The 21,047-nt window shown below is 47.3% G+C and overlaps 1 long non-coding RNA gene across 1 annotated transcript; it reads left to right on the forward strand.

Moving 5' to 3' along the window:
* The first annotated feature begins 16,232 nt into the window (after positions 1–16,232).
* LOC142931034 (uncharacterized) lies at positions 16,233–20,730 on the forward strand. Its single transcript, XR_012947028.1, has 2 exons — positions 16,233–16,853; positions 18,767–20,730. It is a non-coding gene; the product is annotated as an uncharacterized LOC142931034 (long non-coding RNA).
* Positions 20,731–21,047: the final 317 nt, after the last annotated feature.

Consider the following 21,047-nt stretch of genomic DNA (forward strand, 5'->3'; position numbering starts at 1 on the left):
TGCAGCATTGGCGTGGTTAACTGAACCCCCCCCCCCCCCCCACAGGAGTATATGTTTCACTTCCCATATCACCCACACTCCCAATGTCCTTAACACTGTATATACAGGCTCTGGTGAGTCCATTTTTGTACTTGCTCTGTCACGCTGTGGCTGGGGCCGGTCTGTCGATTGGACGGCCTAAAGAAAAAAAAGACACTGGAACAGGAAAGCTTGGGACTGAGTGAAGAAAGCCTCACAAAGTGATGGACTGATTTTATCCACCCCGAAGGGATGATGATGGGCTGAGTGGAAAACATGACCTCCATTTCAACTCGTGCCCTTCAGATTGTGAGTCGAGCTTCTCTGACCCATGGCAGCGAGACCCAACATTATTATCAACGTCTCTGCCAGGAAAATGAATAACACAACTCATAAGTTTTGATTTATAGCTTTCGTGACTGCAGTAATTCATATTCTTAGTTCTTTCGGTAAAGTCACGTTGAAGGGAAACAATAAAATAATATATATATAAAACAATAAAAATTCTCACGACGTTTCGACCATAACACAAACGGTCATCATCACCTGATGACGGTCATCATCACCTGATGACGACCGTTTGTGTTATGGTCGAAACGTCGTGAGAATTTTGATTGTTTTATATATATTTTATTATTTTATTGTTTCCCTTCAACGTGACTTTACCGAAAGAACTAAGAATACAACTCATAAGCTCACCGTTCACCTCCTTCACACACCTGTACCTCCCGATAAACAAAGTAATTGTTACGCATCCCATCAGCCACCCGGACTTTCCAGGAGTTCTTCATTTCAGCAACATTGCTTTAACACAAGCAAAACGCTAAACTGGTTTCAGGTGCCACGGTGGCGAGATAGTAACTACCTCGCCTGGTCGTCGGTCCGATCCTGACCCTGACGCCTGTAAAATTTGAGTTTGCATGTCTCTATCTCCCCGTGGTCGCGTGGAATTTTCTCCGGGTCCTCAGGTTTTTCTCTCGACATTCAGAATTAACATCATGCGTTTAGACTGTTTGCCTGCTATACATTCCCACGAGAGAAGCTACTTTGTTGTGCTATCATTTATATTATCCAGGTCGCTTCTTAAAAAGAGCTAAGAGCTCAGTGGGCCTTACTTTGTAAAATAAGAAAATATTTCGTTTTTAGTTTAGACATTCAGTGCCTCATCAGCAGAAGGCAGGCTTTGCTTGAACCATTGCTGTCGAATCACAAATCCCACAACGGGGTGAGAATAGAAGATTGCCAACGTGCCGCCAAGTTTATCATCTTCTCAATGACAGAATTATTAAAACGCAGAAAAATATACGAAGTAAAAAAATTGAGACAGCTGCTCTGACGGATGTCTATTGTTAATGAAAAGAGGAGCTTTATTCATAACCGCGCTCTGCGTTGAGATGAATCAGCAGCGCGTGCGTGAAAGAAAATGAGTGCGCGTGTCATGCAGAGTGGGGAGCGGTGGCGCAGTGGTAAGTACGGCTGTGCCACGGACCCGGCGGTCCGAGCTCGTTCCTGCTCACGGCCAACGTGAGTGGTGATTATCTGAACCAGTCCTGGGCGTCCCCAAGGTAGACTCACCGTCAAAAACGGTGTTGGCCACCTACCCCAAGGCCTGCCGTGATAGCCGTCATAGGTGCTCGCAAACAGCACTTGCCACAGCATTCTGTTAAAGTGTATATGGAAATCTTTGTATTTGTGCTTCTAATGAGTGGAGCGGTAGGGTATTGGTTGGCTCACTGCGCCACGAACTCGGGCCATATGCATTCGATTCCTGGACCACAGCCAACATTATTGACGAACACATGCACTGGGCCTCCCCTCGGTTGACTCAGCCTTAAATTAGTAACTGGTGCTGTATGTGTGTAAACTTCAACATTGGGGAGACAAAGGCGGCCGGGTGTGGCGATGGCCACCCATCCCTCGTCTGACTTTCCGCCCTTCATAGGTGCTCGCTCACAGCATTTTCCAAAACAGTCTGTTCATGAGTGAGTGGGTATTGTGTATGATTGCGTCTCACACATGAAGTGATATCACTCCAGTGAGTGAGTAAGTGAATGCTCCTATGAGTGATCGCGCGTGTAATAGGCAAGCACGTGGACGTGCATAAGCAGAGGTGGCTAACACACGCACATGCACGCACATACACGGACACCAGGGACAATAATTATCTGAACCAGGCCTGGGGATCGCCTGGTCGACTCAGCCTCAAATGAGTACTGTACCTGGTGTGATGTGAAAACGTGGCCACTGGGGAAACAAAGGCGGTCGGGCGTGGTGGTTATTGCTCTCACGACCCCTTCATGTGCAGGTGGCGTCCGATGTAGCACTTGCCCCAACAGTCTGTGAAAGCTTTACGAAGGATTTTCTCTTTGTCCTGATCTGCAATTCCACCCCGCAGGGCACCCATCGCTCACAGTCGCGGCCCAGATACACGGCTCGCTGCGCACATTAATCCAGGAGCAATCCTGACTGCTGATGAGACACTGAATGTCGAAATCGCTCCTGAGTTTTACTAACATTGAACCGATACTGATCTAATTATGCATTACGTGAAGGCCGTTTGGCTGAAGGGATGCGTAAACAAATACTGGGATAATTTTGTCTTATGTGACAACGGGAATTGTCTGCTTGTTTGTTATAGAGGGTAGTCGGACGACGCAGGGATAGAGCATTGACGTCAAAAAGACACTCAAGCATAATGCAGTGAGGTAGGGCTGTGGTGTTAGGCGTCTCTGTGTAAGGGATCTCTGTGGTAGGGAGCTCTGTGTTAGGGGTCTCTGTGTTGGGGTCTCTGTGTTAGGTGTCTCTGTTTTTGAGGTATCTGTGTTAAGGGTCTCTGTGTTAGATGTCTCTATGTTAGGGATCTCTATATTAGGGTCTGTGTTAGGAGACTCTGTGTTAGGGTCTCTGTGTTATGGGTCTATGTGTTTTGGGGGTCTCTGTATTAGGGTTCTTTGTGTTAGGGGTATCTGTATTAGGGGTCTCTGTGTTAGGGGTCTCTATGATCGACGTCCCTGTGCTAGGGGTCTCTGGGTTAAGGGTCTCTGGGTTAGGGGTCTCTGTGATCGACGTCTCTGTGTTAGGGATCTCTAGGTTAGGGGTCCCTGGGTTAGGGTTTCTCTGTTAGTGGTCTGTTTGGGGTTTTTGTGTTAGGGTCTCTGTGTTCGTCGTCTGTGTGTTAGGGGTATCTGTGTAATGATCTCTGTGTTAGCAGTCTCTCAGGGGTCTCTGTCAGGGTCTCTGTGTTCAGGGTCTCTGTTTTAGGGTTCCCTGTGGTAGGGGTCTCTTTGTTCGTGTCTATGTCCTAAAGGTCTCAGTGTTTGGCGTCTATGTGTAAGTGTCTCTGTATAGGGGTTTCTGTGTTAGGGGTCTCTGTGTTAGAGGTCTCTGTACTTGGGTATTTGAGTCAGATGTATCTGTGTTCGGCGTCTCTGTATTAGTGGTCTCTGTGTTAGGAGTTTCTGTGTTAGGGGTTTCTGTGGTTGGGATTGTCTGTGTTAGGGGTCTCCGTTTATTGGTCTCTGTTCTAGAGGTCTCTGCGTTCGGCGTCTATGTGTAAGTTTCTCTGTGTTAGGGGTTTCTGTGTTATGGTTCTCTGTGTTAGAGGTCTGTGTGTTAGGGGTATCTGTGTAATGATCTCTGTGTTAAATTCTCTGTCGAAGGGTCGCTGTGTTAGAGGTATCTGTGTTAGAAGTTTCTATGTTAGGGGTCTGTGTTAGAGGTCTATGTGTTAGGGGTCTGTGATTGGGGTCTCTGTGTTAGGGTCTCGGTTTTAGGGGTCTCTGTGTTAGGGTTTCTGTGATAGGGGTCTACGTGGTTACAGGTCTCTGTGTTAGGGTCTCTGTGTTACGGATTTCTGTCGTCTGTGTTAGGGGTCTCTGTGTTAAATTAGCTGTCGAAAGGGTCTCTGTGTTAGGGGTATCTGGGTTAGTTGTCTCAATATTAGGGGTCTGTGTTTGGGGTTTCTGTGTTAGAGGTCTGTGTTAGGGGTCTCTGTGTTATGGGTCTCTGTAGTTGGGGTGTCGGGGTTAGGGATCTCTGTGTTAGGGGTCTCTGTTTTATGGTATCTGAGCTATAAGTTTCTGTGTTCGACGTCTCTCTGTTAGGGGTCTCTGTGTTAGGATTCTCTATGTTAGGGGTTTGTGCTAGGGGTCTCTATATAAGGAGTCTGTGTTAGGGGTCTCTGTGTCCAGCGTCTGTGTGTTAGGGGTATCTGTGTAAGGGTCTCTGTATTGGGGTCTCTTTGGAGTCTCTGTTAAAGTCTATCTGTTAGGGGTCTCTGTTTTAGGGGTCTCTGTGTAGGGGTCTCTTTGTTAGGGTCTCTGTGCTAAAGGTATCTGTGTTCGGCGTCTGTGTGTAAGCGTCTCTGTGTTAGGGGTGTCTGTGTTTGGGTCTCTGTGTTAAAGGTATCTGTGTTAGGGTCTCTGAGTCAGAGGTCTCTGTTTTTGGCGTCTCTGTGTTAGGGGTCATTTTTTTGGTTCTCAGAGTTAGCGGTCTATGTGTTTGGGGTCTCTGTAGTAGGGGTCTCTGTGTTAGGATCTCAGTCCTAAATGTCTCTGTATTCGGCGTCTCTTTGTAATGGTCTCTGTGCTAGGGGTTTCTGTGTTAGGGGTCTCTGTGTTAGCGGTCTCTGTGTTAGGGGTCGTTGTGTTAGAGGTCTCTGTGTCAGGGGTCGTTGTGTTAGGGGTCTCTATATTAGTTGTCTGTGTTAGGGGTCTCTGTGTTAGGGTCTCTGCGTTAGCAGTCCCTGTGGTAGAGGTCTGTGTTAGGGGTCTCTGTGTTCAGGTTTCTGTCATAAGGGCCTCTGTGTTAGAGGTGTGTATCTAACTAACTACTCGAAGACGACTTCTGGAGGCAACGCGTTTATTTCAACAACTCTACGAGCAGTGACTGTAACACGAAGGGGTATGGCCCCTTCAACCCGATAGCCTAAGGGAGGAACAGTCTCCCTTCTAGTGTGTCCTATACACCCCGGGCTACTCTGCACCCAGGTCCCTTGCCACGGCCGCTAAGGGAGGCTAGACCGATCTGACCGTTCCAGGGTACGGGTCCCACCACTGGTCCGCTACAACCCGGCTCTTATAAGAACCTTGGTTGAGGGTCCCAGGGTACTGGTCCCACCACCGGTCCGCTACAACCCGGTTCTGACAAGAGCCTCGGTTGAGGACTCCCGGGTGCTGATCCAGTCTTCAGGTTTTGGATGTCTTCAGGCTTGAGTTGTCGAACACTGCCGGACCCAGTCAGAGGGGCGGCTTTTCATCCCCAGGTCGGGGCTTACCCCTCTCCTAATGACCCCCTCTCCAGAACCTCCTGGAAGGTCTTATAGGGTCTAAAATCTTAAATGGTCTTAAAATCGGTGGGCGGTCTCTATCCCCCCCAGCCCCCAGCCCTTGGGGGTCTGGGGTGTCAACCTCCGGTCACGGGTCACCCGAGGGGGGTTTTACCTTGTGACCGTAGTGGAAGGTAAAGCGACCAACAGCGCCTTGTTATGGCGCAACATCGGTATCTGTGTTAGGAGTCTCTTTTTTAGGGGTATCTATGTTAGGGGTTTGTGTTTTGAGGTATCTATATTATGGGTCTCTGTGTTAGGTGTCTCTGTGTAAGGCACTCTGTGTTGGGGTCTCTCTGTGGTCTCTGTTAAGGTATCTGTGTTAGGGGTCTCTGTTTTAGAGGTCTCTGTGGTAGGGGTCTCTTTGTTATTATCTCTGTGCTAAAGGTCTCTGTGTTCGGCATCTATGTGTTAGTGTCTCTGTGTTAGGGGTTTCTCTGTTCGGGCTCTCTGTGTTAGAGGTATCTGTGTTAGGGTCTCTGAGTTAGAGGTCTCTGTGGTTGGCGTCTCTGTATTAGGGATCTCTGTGTTAGGGATATTTGTGTTAGGGTCTCTGTGTTAGCAGTCTATATGTTGGGCTCTCTGTGTTAGGGTTTCTGTTTTTGGGGTCTTTGTGGAAAGGGTCTCTGTGTTAGGGTCTCTGTCCTAAAGGTCTCTGTGTTCGGCGTCTCTGTGTTATGGTCTCTGTGTTAAGGGTTTCTGTGTTAGGGGCCGCTGTGTTAGGGATCGTTGTGTTAGGGTTTCTCAGTTAGAGGTATCTGTGTTAGGGTCTCTGTCCTATAGTTGTCTGTGTTCGGCATCTCTGTGTAAGGGTCTCTGTATTAGGGTTTTCTTTGTAAGGGATCTCTGTGTTAGAGGTCTCTGTGTTTGGGGTCGTTGTGGTAGGGGTCTTTGTGCTAAAGGTCTCTGTGTTCGTAGTTTCTGTGTAAGGATCTCTGTTTTAGGGGTTTATGTGTTTGGAGTCTCTGTGTTTGGGGTATTTCTGGTAGGGATCTCTGTGTTAGGATCTCTGTCATAAAGGTCTCTGTGTAAGGGGTTTCTGTGTTTGGGGTCTTTGTGTTAGAGGTCTCTGTTTGAGGGGTCATTGTGTTCGGGTATCTCAGTTAGAGGTCTTTGTGTTTGGGGTCTCTCTTAGCGTCTCTGTGTATGGGTCTCTGTTTGGGACCTCTGTGTTATGGGTCTCTGTGTTAGAGGTCTCTATCTTTGGTGTCGATGTGTTAAGGTATCTGTGTTAGGGGTCTGTATGTTCGGGGTTTCTGTGTTAAGGTATTTGTGTTATGTGTATCTTTGATAGATTTCTCTGCGAGGGGTCTGTGTTAGGGGTCTCTGTGTTAGGGTCTCTGTGTTAAGGGTCGTTGTGTTAGGGTATCTGTATTAGAGGTGTCTGTGATTGCGGTCTCTGTTTTAGGGTCTCTGTGTTAGGGGTCGCTGTTTGGGGTCTCTGTGCTAGGGTTCTCTGTGCTAAAGGTCTCGGTGTTAGAGGTCTCTGTGTTAGGATCTCTGTGTTAGAGGTCTCTGTGTTAGGGTCTCTATGTTAGGGGTCTCTGTGGTAGGGGTCTGTTTTAGGGGTCTCTGTGTAAGAGTCTCTGTGTTAGGGATTTCTGCATTAGGGGTCTCTGTCTTAGACATCTTCGATTTAGGGGTCGTTGTGTTACGGTCTCCATGTTACAGGTCTCTGTGTTTGGGGTCTCTGTGTTATGGGTCTTTGTGTTAGGGTCTCTATGTTAGGGGCCTCTGTGCTTGGGGTCTTTGTTAGGGGCATCTGTATGAGCGGTCTCTATGATAGGGGTTTGTGTTGCGGTCTCTGTGTAAGAGTCTCTGTGTTAGGGGTTTCTGCATTAGGGGTCTCTGTCTTAGAGGTCTCCGTTTTAGGGGTCGTTGTGTTACGGTCTCCATGTTAGAGGTCTCTGTGTTTGGGGTCTGTGTGTCAGAGGTATCTCGGTTAGGGTCTCCAAATTAGGGGAATCTGTGTTAGGGGTCTCTATGTTCGGGGTTTCTATGTTAAGGTATTTGTGTTACGTGTGTTCGTGATATAGTTCTCTATGTGAGTGGTCTGTGTTAGGGGTCTCTGTCTTAGGGGTCTATGGTACAGGTCTCTGTCTTCGCCGTCTGTGTGTTAGGGGTATCTGTGTAAGGGTCTATGTGTTAGGCGTCACTCTGGGGTCTCTGTTAGGGTCTCTGTGTTAGGGGTCTCTGTTTCAGTGGTTTCTATGGTAGGAGTCTATTTGTTAGGGGCTCTGTGCTAAAGGTTTCTGTGTTTGGCGTCTCTGTATTAGGGGTCTCTATGCTAGGGGTCTTTGTGTTAAGGTCTCTGTGTTATCGGTCTCTGTGTTTGGGGTCTCTGTCTTAGAGGTCAGTGTTCGGGGTCTCTGTGTTAGGGGTCTCTGTCGTAGGGGTCTGTATTATGGTCCTCTGTGTTCAGGTCTCTCTCGTAGTGGGCTCAGTGTTCCGGGCATCTGTGTTAGGGTCTCTGTGTTAGGAGTCTCTGTGTTAAGGGTCTCTTTGATTTGAAGCTTTCGTGACTGCAGGAATCTATACTCTTTGGTTCTTTCGGAAACGTCATTTAGGTAGAAATCAAACAAAATAAATCACGACGTTTCGATAGCAACACAAGCCATCGTCTTCAGGTGTAAATCGCGATAGCCGCGATGTCTGCTGCGAGCAGCACGACGTCTGCTGCCTTGTGAAGAGAAGCTGTTACCAGCAACAGTTACATAAGTTTTTGAGAACAAAGGTAGCCGAAGTAGTGTTAATGGGGTATTATAGTGTAAAGGTAATAAATAGCGTGACATGTTAAAGGAAATGAACGTAAATTAGCATGTTGGATTATAGCGCAAAGTTAATGAGCTTCCGTAGCACATAAGAGCTCAGAAGCATATAAAAGTTAAGGAAAAAATTAGCAAGTTAATGTCAGTCTATGTGTAACAAAGAATAGCATGTTAAAGTTGATGAGAAAAGCATGTCAAAGTAAATTAGCGAAGTTAATAAGAATATCATGTTAAAGTCAATGAGAGATGAGCGAGTCAATGTCAGTATATTTATTAATAAATAGCGTGGTATGTTAAAGTTAACGAACTTAGCATAAGAACGGCTCGGGGGAGAGAGAGAGAGAGAGAATATGTGTTTTAATGAGAGAAGCATGTAAAAGTTAATGAAAAAATTTGCAAGTTAATGTCAGTTTACGTGTAACATAGAGTAGCATGTTAAAGTTAATGAGAAAAGCATGTAAAAGTACATGAGAGAATACATAATTAAAGCTTTCGTGACTGCATACAATTTCTCATTGTTTTTTTCGGTAAAGTCACGTATGTAGAAAAACAATACAATTATATTAAAACAAACAAAACAATGTTTTCATATAATTTTATTGTATTTCTACATACGTGACTTTACCAAAAAAAACAATGAGTACATGAGAGAATTCAATGAGAATATCACGTTAAAGGTAATGAGAGATGAGCAAGTCGATGCAATCATGGCGGTGGTTGCATGTCCATGTGTGACAAAAGCAGCCATGTTAGCAATCCAAAAGATGGCCGTGCTACACGTTAGGGTACGGAGCTCGCTCCTGCTACGGACCCCGCCGCTGCGGAGCTTCGCTGTTGCGGGGCTTCGCTGTTGCGAGCCTGGCTACTGCGAGGCTGGCTACCGCGAGGCTGGCTACCGCGAGGCTGCGAGAGGAAGACTGGTCAGACCAGGTTAAGGAGCTGGTCGCTGCGCTGATTAATCACGGCCTTTCAGTGGTTGCTCAGGTTTAACCCATCTTCTCGGTTAAACTCGTCTCTATGTTTGTATATCTGAATAGCTTCATGTACAAATCTTTGAAGGTAACCCAAAGGTTTTCAGAGTACCTTGGTCTCGGAAGAATACAATCGTACGAGCCCACAGCATTATAACAATGGTCAGCTATGGCAGAAGAATTGGTTCTGCCGTGTTTCAGATCTGCCTTGTGTTCGCGTATCTGTACCGATACATGTCGTTTCGTTTCCCCAATTTAACTGCTGCCGCAGGTACAACTCAGTTTGTAGACCCCAGGGTATTGCATATCAGAACTTGGGGCGTGCCACTAAGTGGTGGGGCCTTACCATCAGTCCCACCAAAACAAAGCACCTGCCTGGGTATTTTGTACCATCGGACACTCCACCCCCACAACTCCCAATTGGTGAAGTGGAAGGTGAGGAGAAAGTGGAGATTTTCCATACCTGGGCAGTGTGCTTATGACTGGCTCTGGTTTGACAGCAGAGGTCTCACTTCGAATCAGTTGAGCAGCATTATATTTTCATCGGTTGCGTAATGCAGTGTGGAAGCTACCTGGTCTGTCGCTCCACATGAAGGTTCAGGTCTTCTTGGTCATATTCATGCCCTCCCTTCTCTACGCTTGCGAAACGTGGACCCCCCTAATGGAACATCTTCACCGGTTAGAAACATTTAGGCTTGCCTGCCTTTGATCCATCCTGGGTTCAACCAGGCTGGATTGTGTGAGGAGCTCACAAATCCTTGAAAGATGTGGACAAAGTCCCATTGGTGAGCTCTTCCAGCAGGCAAGGCTGAATTGGCTGGGTCATGTTGCCTGCATGCCCAGCTACCGCATGCCTAAACAGCTTTTCTTCGGCCATACTGAGGGGGCTAAAAGGGCGCGGCACGGGCTAGAGAATAGATGGAGTGATTTGGTACGGGAGGATGTGGAGCTGAGTGGACTTGCCGATGACTGGTGCCAATGGTGTCAAGATTGGCCTCTGTGGACAAGGCTTGTGAAGGATGCTACTGGGGCGTTGGAGGCAGTCACCCTCCAACAACAATGGAGGGCAGAGGAGCGACACTCACAACAATGAGCAGAGCGCTGGCTGGCTAAAGTACAGCAAGTTGGCACAGTAAGGGGCACAGGTGATGGATCGGCCAGTCATCTCAGTCAGTTGACCTGTGGCACCTGGGTCTGCCTTGTGACCTCCTGCCAGCTGGTGTTCGACACTTTACGTGGCCTCAATGTGCACATAGTCTGGCACAAGCGTTGTGGTGACGTCACCACCACTTGGCGGCGAATGGCTGTTGTTATCGTTATTTTAGGGGTCTCTGTGTTTGGGGTTTCTGTGTTAGGGGTCTCGGTGTTAGTGGTCTCTATGGTTGAGGTGTCTGTGTTAGGGGTCTTTGTGTTATTGGTCTCTGTGTTAGGGGTCTCTGTGGTTAGGGTCTCTGTGGTTGGGGTGTCGTTGTTTGAGGTTTCTGTATTAGGGGTCTTTGTTAGGGGTCTCTGTGTTCGGGGTCCCTGTGTTACAGGTCTTTGTGTTGGTGTCTCTCTGTTGGGGTCTCTGTGTTAGGGAACTCTCCATGAGGGTTGTCTGTGTTAGGGGTCTCTGTGCTAGGGGTCTTTGTGTTAGGGGTCTCTGTGTTAGTTGTCTCTGTGATTGGGTTGTCTATGTTAGGGGTCTCTGTGTTAGGGGTGTCTGTGTTAAGGGTGTCTGTGTTAGGGGTCTTTGTGTTAGGGAGGTCACTTGTACAATAGATTTCAAGCTCATTGTTAATACTCCATGTTCACAGAGCCAGACGCAGGCACGTGTAGAATTCTTAGGGTGCAGGTTTTATTTGATTCAGGAGCAAATTATTATAATTTTACCCAGGATGTTCCTCACCAAATCATCATCATCATCATGAGGCGCGAACCCTTCGGGGCGAAGCGGTCCATATGATATTTCCACCAGGCGACCCTATTCTGCACTCACAATCCAAGGCCATGGGCAGGCCCGGACTGGCCATAAGGCAGCAGTCCGTAAGGGGAAATTTCCTGGTGGGGCAGGTCCATTCCGAGCAGGGCTGGTAGGCCGCTTCAGTGAGAACGTGAGTACAAAAACAAATATTGAACGAAAAAACATCTAAATATTTTTTTCCCGCTAGCGTGTACGCTCCATTACTTATTTTAGCTATTCATTGGCATCAAGTTCCTAAATTTGGAATCTCCAAAGATTATTACTCACCACCCACACACCGCAGTTATTGTTTTTTTGGACCCTGTCCAAAAGGTACCAATGAGATTGCATGGTAATTGGGACCTGGTCTCTTCACAAATGGCTGGGCCAATTTTCAGTCCCAGTCCGTCACTGGCCATGGTGGTGGTGAAGATCGGCCTCGATCGTGCGTGGTCCATGTCAACCAGGGGCCTGCCCCCCGGGATCGTCTCCTATTCCATGGTGGGCCTGTCAACGGTCACACGCGGGTCTCTCTCCGGTGTCGATCTGCTGAGGCGTCCGCCCAAGCAGCACGTGTCCACAGAACCGAAGTATCCTGGCTCTGACCGTGTCTTATGTACTTACGTATGTTGGACTTCTTCTGAGCCGTACGTAGCCAACCGTGCTCAATGAAGGTGTCAGACACGGATGGACATCGTGTGCGAAGGCGGATCTCGGCGCATTGTTGATCTGATCGCTGAAGTCGACGTGGAGTTCTCCATTGCTGGCACGCTCTTGCTTGGTTGAAGGCGTCCAGCTTGCGGCTCATAGTTCATAGTATCATAGTTTCATTTATTTGGTATAGCCCTGTGAGCCATTCAGCTCTTGAATCGGGTGCAACCGCAACAAACAAAAAAACAAAAACATGAACAAGAAAACATCTTAAAGTGACTTTGTGACTGTGCAAACAGAAAATCCAGGAAAAAAACATCAAAATATTCCTGAAATAGCACCGTACACCAACGCTGTGTGCAAAAATCCCAGTGGGATGCAAGTCAAACAACAACAAGAAAATTAGATTAAGGCCATCAGTCTAACTCCGTACTACAATAAACAAAAACATGGTCAAACCCAAAAACTTTTAGAAATCACCAAAATAAAGCAATAAATGCAATGTAACAGTGATCATAGGAACTGTGACCGAATTTTTAACAATAAACTACATAAATAACATGTAACACCAAACCCTAGAGCCACAGCTGGCTGCATGAGTCACTCCACAAACAACAGGAGCATCAGTCGGAGTATCACATTTTTCAATGCACCTTTAAGATCAGCACACTAAATAAAAAGCAAAACATTTTATTTTATTTTAGGCCACTGAATAGCAGTGGCAGCTAGGGGTGTACAACTCCTCTAGAGCAGTTTTGAGTGAAGATCTCATAGGTAGTGATTCCAGTTGCAGTTTATTGGCAATAGCATTCTGTTGCTGTTGTTCTCCACCTCTCTGAGCCATAGAGGAGAAGTTACAGGTAGGGTGAACATGTTGCAGAGGCGGATCATTATTGCTGTAGTTCATTTTGGGAGTTCCAGATGTATATGTGGGGCTGTTTCATTGAGATTACAGCTGAGATAGGTGAACTATTTTGCGACTTCAACATTGTTTCCCATTATTTGCACTTTGGTCAAGTTGTGTGGCTGCTCATCAGTGGTCTGTATTTTGGTTTTAGTCCAGTTTATTTACAGGCCAAATGGGAGGGCTTCAACTATGCAAGATCTCCAATGTTAGGCGTAATACCTCAAGCACTTCTGCCAGTAAGCCAATATCATCAGTGTAGCCCAGGTTGGTGAACATCTCATTACCTAGGATTAAACACGATTACTATAAAATATATATTTTTATTTTACCAGGCAAGGCCCACTGAGCTATGTTGCTATTTTTCAGAAGTTGCCTGGCCACAAATAATAGCTCAATGAAGTGGCTTATCATCATGTGGAAATGTATAGCCACCAAATTACTCTAAATGCATCTTTATAAATGTGGAGGGGAAAACCGGAGGACCCAGAAAAAAATCCACACGACCATGGAGAGAGACATGCATCCTCCAAATATATTGTTTAACAAGTAGGCTTTTGTAACCAATATTATCCATAAGAGATTTTTTAGGTTAGATCACGCAATATAAATGCGTCGTTAATCTTGCCACTACCCGACAGAGCCAATTAGTAAGGGTTATCATGTAAACAAAACATGCTAATTCGTTAATATTTCCAAATATACAGCAGTCGTTAGGATTGGGATCCGATCCACGAGCTCCTGCATACCAAGCGAGGTAGTTAACATCTCGCCACCGTGGCGCCCGGGTTGCTCCTAGAAGGTCTTTGTATACTGTACAATGCAGGATCCAGTTGAATGGGGCAAGGAAACAGCTTCATGGCGATGGTGCAGCAGCCTTCCCTTACGCCGCTTTTGATGGTGAACCACTCAGACGACTTTCCATTCACGCGAACGCAGCTGACTATTGTCTGTGTAGAGCTCAGATCCATTCATAAGATTCACAATCTTCAGTGGTAATCTGATACTCGTGAGAAGAAGCCAATGCGCGTTACAGTTGACAGAGTCATAAGCAGCTTTAAGGATACCCAGAGATAACGCCAGAACTCTTGACTTGTTTGCATGAGAAAGGTTAGCTTGGTGATGCAGCCGACGGTGGGACTTCCGGTTGTGAAACTGCTCCATTCCCTGTGGTGTACTTCTAAAAGCTTGCATTTGACTTGGGCCACAAAATTGATGCGGATAGCTTACCAGGGGCAGGAGAGGAATGCGATGCCACGAAAGTTATTCCTCTGCTCCCCTTTACCTGGTAGAAGGGCCCAATGATGCATTTCTTATACTCTGACGCTATTGAGGATGTCCTCCACGTGTGCTGGAAGATAATTAATATCCATTTCATGATGGCTGCGCCTTCGGGATTCAGCATTTCTGCTGAGATGTTACAAATTTCGAATGGCCAGATATTTTTTTTCTCAGAGCAGTTATTGCTCCATTCTCGGCTCGCTTGGAGCAGTAGATGTTGGGATCTTCAGTTGCTGGTCCTGCGACCTGCTTTCTTCTCTGTCCACCCCTGGTGGTCGTCCCGGATCTGCTTCTTGCATTGTCTGCTCAGGGTTCTTGTAATCTTGGTCAGACCCTACGAGCCGTGCTTGGTTTCTTGTCAATGCGGCTCCACGTCTCGTCAATGACCACGTTTTGCTTGTTTTTGTTGTTGATAATGTTCCGAGTTGTAAGGCAAGTTGTTGGAGGCGTTGCTGATGAAGTCTCGGAATTGGACAGAGTCAATCGGCTTTTTGTTTGGAGCGGGCAAAACATTAGTCGTTGTGTAGATGTGCAGTAGATGATCGATAATTTGGTGGCTTATCAGGGCAGGGGGGGGCGCAGATTTCAAAAACGTCGGATAATCACTACATCATCATGATTTAAAATATCTTCTTTTTTCACTATCTTGTATGACATGTTTGTACGTGTTGTTATGTTTTTTTCAGTGTTAAAATGTGTTTACTGTGTGAAATTGGCATACATTAACTTACAAATTGACAATAGTAAATATCTTATCTTGATTTGAAGCTTTCGTGACTGCAGGAATCCATAATCTTGGTTCTTTCGGGAAAGTCACGTGGGGGGGGGGAGGGGGGTTGCTGCATCGGGAAAGATGGTGGGGGCTAGAGATTGTGCCTTAGCGAGTGGGAAATCCAAAGAAGGGAACCGAGATAGGGGGGGGAAGGGGGGGTTGATGTGAAAGCTGCAAGAGCTGAGGAGGTGGCCATTGTATTGTGAGAGATTAGCATGTCAATGTAAACGAACCAACTCAACGGTGGCTGTGCGAGTGAGACATCCAGCTCGTTCGAAAACGAGGGAAACAACCGAGGGACAACACCACATCGAGGGAAGGACAGAGAGACACACACCGAGAGGCAAACCCACGCACAGTGAGAGACAAACACACACAGAGACACACATAGAGAGAGACACATATAGAGACACACACACACAGACACACACAGAGAGACACAGAGAAAGACACATAGAGAGACACACACAGAGACAACAACAAGTGGCGTCACCACGACACTTGTACCAGGCTATGTGCACCTTGAGGCCACGTGAAGTGTCAAACGTCCGCTGGCAGGAGCGAAAGGGGCAGACCCAGATGCCACGGGTCGACTGACTGAGACAACTGGCTGATGCACCACCTGTGCCCTGTACTGTGCCAACCTGCTGTACTTTAGCCACCCGGCGCTCCGCTCGTTGTTGTGAGCGTCGCTCCTCCGCCCTCCGTTGTTGTTGGAGAGCGACTGCCCGTGTCACGTACGTTTCGACCCCTCGATCCGGCCGAACAAAAGCTGTTTAGGCATGCGGTGGCTGGGCATGCGGGCTACATGACCCAGCCAACGCAGCCTTGCCTGCCGGAGGAGCTCACCGATGGGACTTTGTCCAGATCTTTCAAGGATTTGTGAGCTCCTTACACAATCCAGCCTGGTTAAACCCAGGAAGGATCATAGGCAGGCCAGCCTAAATGTTTTTATAACTGGCGAAGGTGTTCCATTAGGGGGGTCCACGTACAGTAAACGTAGAGAAGGGAGGAAATGACCGTGGCCGAGAAGATCTGAAGCTCCGTGTGGAGCGAGAGACCAGGTAGCTTCCACACAGTGTTATGCAACCGATGAAAGAGCCCCCATTTGGCCGCTGTGGCGGCTACAAACGCCATGAGGGGAAAGGCCAAACTGAATTGGCCCTCTCCCCACGGCACTGCCCACGACAGCGATGCCCGTCCCGCACCACGAGGAGGTAGGGGGTTGTTTTGCCGGACAGAGACACACACAGAGACACACACATAGACACACACAGAGGGACATACCCAGAGAGACAGAGAGAGACACACACAGAAAGACACACCCACACACAAAGAGAGAGACACACAAAGTGACAAACAGAGAGAGAGACACACACAACGAGACACAAGAGAGAGAGAGACATGTAGGGAGATACAGAGAGAGACACACACAGAAAGACACACCCACACACAAAGAGAGAGACACACAAAGTGACAAACAGAGAGAGAGAGACACACACACAACGAGACACAAGAGAGAGAGAGACATATAGGGAGATACACACAGAGAGAGAGAGAGACACACATAGGGAGATACACACACAGAGAGACATGTAGGGAGATACACAGAGAGAGAGACACAAAGTGACAGAGAGAGAGAGACACACATACAACAAGACACAAGAGAGAGAGAGAGACATATAGAGAGATACACAGAGAGAGAGACATATAGAGAGATACACACAGAGAGAGACACACACACGAGACACAAGAGAGAGACATATAGGGAGATACACACACAGAGAGAGAGACACAAACCGAGCTCTTGCAGCTTTCACATCACCCCCCCCCTCATTCTCGGTTCCCATCTTTGGATTTCCCACTCGCTTAGGCACAATCTCTAGCTCCCACCCTCTTGCCCGATGCGGCTACCCCCCCCCCCCTCTCGGCTCTCTATATATAAAGACTTGTTTCAGAGGCCTGGTTCTCTCTCCCACATGAAGACGATTGCTTGTGTGGCGATCGAAAGTCGTGATCTATTATTTTTTCTACGTATGTGACTTTATCGAAAGAACTGAAAAGTATGGATTCCTGCAGTCACAAAAACTGCAAATCAAGATTGAACCGCCACTACGGGGAGGGTTTTCACACAACTGTTTGATCTTTTAACAGACTGTGAGACAAGAATATAACCTGAGCGAGTCGCTTACCTTTCTGAAGAGATGCCGCGATACCAAGGTAATGCCGATCGCCTTACACTCACATCTGCTGCTGTCACTTCTCCTAACGCTAAACGGATCTTGTGTAGGTATAGCCTCCGATTTGAACTTGATAAATTAGACAAGACTCTCTTACAATCACACTTAGCATTAACTAAGAAAATGTCCACATCTGATTGGGGCCATATAGATAACATGAGTTTCTTCAGCTACTTCAATGTCAACCAAATGTAAAGTTAACCTGATTGCTAAATTCAACCTCCTGTCAAAAAAGAAGCCAGACCCACACCTTAAAAAGTTAGATGTTAACAAGATTGTTATCAATCACAGTAACAGCCCGATTTTCGACAGCCTAAAATCGGTACTAGCTAAAGGGTTGAATTTCGCAGTCACCCCTAAAACGCATCCCAGTGGATGATACCATTTCCCAGGTAGACGTAGCCCTCAAAGGTTTGGGACACATCCAGGTAGACGTTGCAAGATATTAAATCGCTGCTATCCACAAAAACGCTAAGAAACCCATTAGCAACATCAGTAAGGACGAGCGTTTTGAACTCGCTCAATTGAAAAAGAGAGATGACGTTGTCATCCTCTAAGCTGACAAGGGCATTGCCACTGTCATCATGGATGAAACCACTTACAACAAAAAAATTCAGGATCTTCTTAATGATGGAAGCTATACCAAAATCAATAGAGATCCTACTGGCCCGATTTATATCGGAGACCCTGCTTCCTTTCACAGTCAAGACCACCTCAGCTGTACTTAACTCAGCTCACTTGGTTTCTCTAATCAAGGACATTTCAATGTCTCCAGATGATTTGCTTGTCAGTTTCGATGTAGTTTTCTTGTTCACCAAGGTGCCTGTACCTGACACCATTTCAATCATTGAAGACTTCGTCCAACAGGGACTGCATCCTTATGTACCAACTTTGGTGAGGCACTGCCTTACCAACACTTTCTTCATCTGGAATGGTACATTCTACAAAAAATGAGGGAACCCCAATGGGTTCTCCCTTATCGCCAGTGGTAGCGGATGTTTTCATGGAGAAATTTGAGACAAATGCCATCCAGATATCTACACTACGTCCGTCCTTGTGGAAGAGATATGTAGATGACACGTTCGTCATCTTGCCACATGGCCTGTCAGCACTGAACCAATTTTTCAACCACATCAATTCCATACACCCATCTATCAAATTCACCATGGAAGTGGAAAATGATGTCAAGCTACCATTTGTGGATGTTTTGATCAAAAAGAGACCTGATGGCTCGTTGGGGCACTCTGTCTACAGGAAAGCCACCCACACGGATTCCTATCTGAAGACTGATACCCACCACCATCCAAGCGAGAAGAATTCCCTCATCAAAACACTACACCATAGGGCCCATTGCATCTCCGACCAACACCACCTATCCAGTGGATTGGTTCACGTACACCAAGCCCTCAAGATGAATGGATATTCCGACCGCAAAATCCGGAAAGCTGTATCCCCAACCATGGGTACCATCTGTGGACTCAATAAAAACCATCACCTTGCCATACATAGCAGGGGTTAGAGAGAGAGAGACACACACACAGAGACACATAGCAGGGGTTACCAAAAAGATTTCCAAAATCTTGAACAAACACAAGATTCAGTTTCGATTCAACACAGTCCACAAAATCCGTGAACTGATCCCATCTGTGAAAGATTTGATTGCTGACATGCAATACCCTGGCGTCTACAAACTAGGTTTTGTCTGCGGTAGCAATTACATTGGGGAAATGAAACAACACGTCTTGGACCGTGTTCGCGAACACAAGACAGATTTGAAACACGGAAGAACCAATACCTCTGCCGTGGCCGATCACTGCTTAACCGCAGTAGGCTCACACGATATTGTTTTGTGTGTGTCTCTCTCTCTGTGTCTCTCTCTGTGTGTCTCTCTAGGTGTGTGTCTCTCTCTCTATATGTCTCTGTGTGTGTGTCTCTCTCTATGTGTCTCTGTGTGTGTGTCTCTCTCTCTCTCTCTGTGTATCTGTGTGTGTCTATCTCTCTGTCTGTGTGTGTGTTTCTCCATATGTACCGACCCGACATAGCTCCGGAGGGTCACGCCAAGGCTTCGCCGCCAGTGAAGCAGCACTGCGCAGTTCAGGCGGTAGACTCATTGCCGTCCGAGGCTGCACCCTCCCGCCAGCATTGAAATTCCCCCCGGACCTTCCAGGGAGGGAGCGTAGGCCCACCTCGCCTGGAAGTCCAACCACACGGACTCGTTCGAAAACCGCACACTTCAAATGACTCTTTCACACGTTGCAAGTTGTTACCCCGGTTGTTTATTGTTCTGTGCATGCGTAATTTTACAGGGGTGTACCGAATGTGGTGGGGGTTTTGCGAGTTAATCGATTCATCCATGCTTGTGGTGTCATTAATTCACCATTTACATTTTTTCTCTCATCATGTGCAAATATGTTGCTCGCGTAGTTTATTGTCGGTCGCTGGTTATTTATTGACGTTCTATTTGTTGAGAGGCACGCATAAATATGGTCACAGCCGGAAGGCTGTATCTTACACAGGGGGAGTGATGTAGTGACATATGACGTCACTGCCGTGTTGGGTCTGTACACACATGACGTCACTGCTATGTTGGGTCTGAACGCATGACGTCACTGCTATGTCGGGTCGGTGCGAATGAGGTCACTGCCGGGTAGGGCAGTGTGGAGGTTTGTTGAGTACCACGGGGGTCGTGTCAGGCCGTGGCACTCTGAGTGAACCAGACCGGACATGTCACCGGATCAAGGTGGGGGCCAGGGGCCCCAAGGGGACCTTGGTGGTCACGTGGTCGGGGAGCAGAGCCTTCTCGAGGGTTCGAGAAGGTGGGCGTGTACTGGGCATGGCCGACCACGCCGAGGCGCATATAACCGAGCTCCGCACATTGTTCACAAAACTTATTCATTTTCCTGCGATGCGTCAAAATCAGTTGCCGTGATGTCAAAGCAGTTGTCAGTTCAAAACTTTCATATCAGATTGTTTTAGGAAGGACCGATGTGTTACACTGCACTGGTGTACACAACGTCCATGTAGATCGATTTATTTTTATGTGTTGCCCTCGCTTGACAAGCGGGGCAGGCCTGTGAATGTCGTGGTGCTGGAACCGAGAGTCCACCTATTCTCAGCCCATTTCCTTTTGCGGAAATGCAGGAGTCATTTTGGGTGGTCGTTGGGGATTGCCGCTGCCATGTTGGCCAATCACGGTTAGCAGGCCACCTCTGGAAGTGCCACAGACTGCATTGAAATCTCTGAGGCACATGATGAGGTCACGCAATTGTGTCATCACGACCACAGGGTTGGTCATTTCCTGCAGTGGTTTCACCAGCGCCGAGTCAACGCACACCTAATGCAGACCCGTGATGATGGTTCTTGCCCTTACAGGTTATTTTGTATATGCACTGCACCTGGTTGGCAGAGGATTCTGATGTTCCAGGTGGTGACCCGGAATGGTTTTGCATCTTTTGAGACTTTTTGTCTTGTCCACCATAGCATGCTCATCACAGCTGGCCGGTGAAAGTCGAGGTTGTGATGACCGATTGCGGTATGAAGTTGCAGGCGGTGGCGCAACTCATGGGGAGTTATTAGCCATAATTTCCCCACTGATCTCTAGCCGGGACGAAACAGGGTATGTAGCTGGCATACTTGATGTTGGGTTCTCTTAAACTAGCTACATGGCTGGTGCTTTAATAAACTATAAAAACAAGAAAGTTATATATTTTTTTTATTTTACCAGGTAAGGCTCCACTTAGCTCTGTACCTCTTTTTCAGAAGCGATCTGGACATAAATGATAGTCCAAAGAGAAGTGGCTCATCACGTAGAAATTTGTAGCAGCCAACTACTCTAAGCACATGTTTCTAATTTTGTAGGGAAAAATCGGAGGACGCAGAGAAAAATCCACGCGACGACGGATAGAACATGCAATCCCCAAATATACAGGGGTCGGGATCGAGATTGCACCCACAACCTCCTGTATACAAGGTGAGGTAGTTAACATTTCGCCACTGTGGAACCCCCTTTTTAGAGTGAGTCCATACACTCACTTAATCTTGGAGTGGAGGGAGCTGTTGCTGAGCTCGATCTGGACATATCCACAAACCGGTGGGCCCAGCACACTGCAGCTTCAGAGCGAGCATCTCTTCCCTGACCAGTTACACCACTGGATGCTCAACCACGTGTACAGAC

The sequence above is a fragment of the Petromyzon marinus genome, chromosome 47, assembly GCF_048934315.1.
Source record: "Petromyzon marinus isolate PM22_M1 ecotype Great Lakes invasive population chromosome 47, UKy_Petmar_22M1.pri1.0, whole genome shotgun sequence".
NCBI classification, from domain to species: Eukaryota; Metazoa; Chordata; class Hyperoartia; order Petromyzontiformes; family Petromyzontidae; genus Petromyzon; species Petromyzon marinus.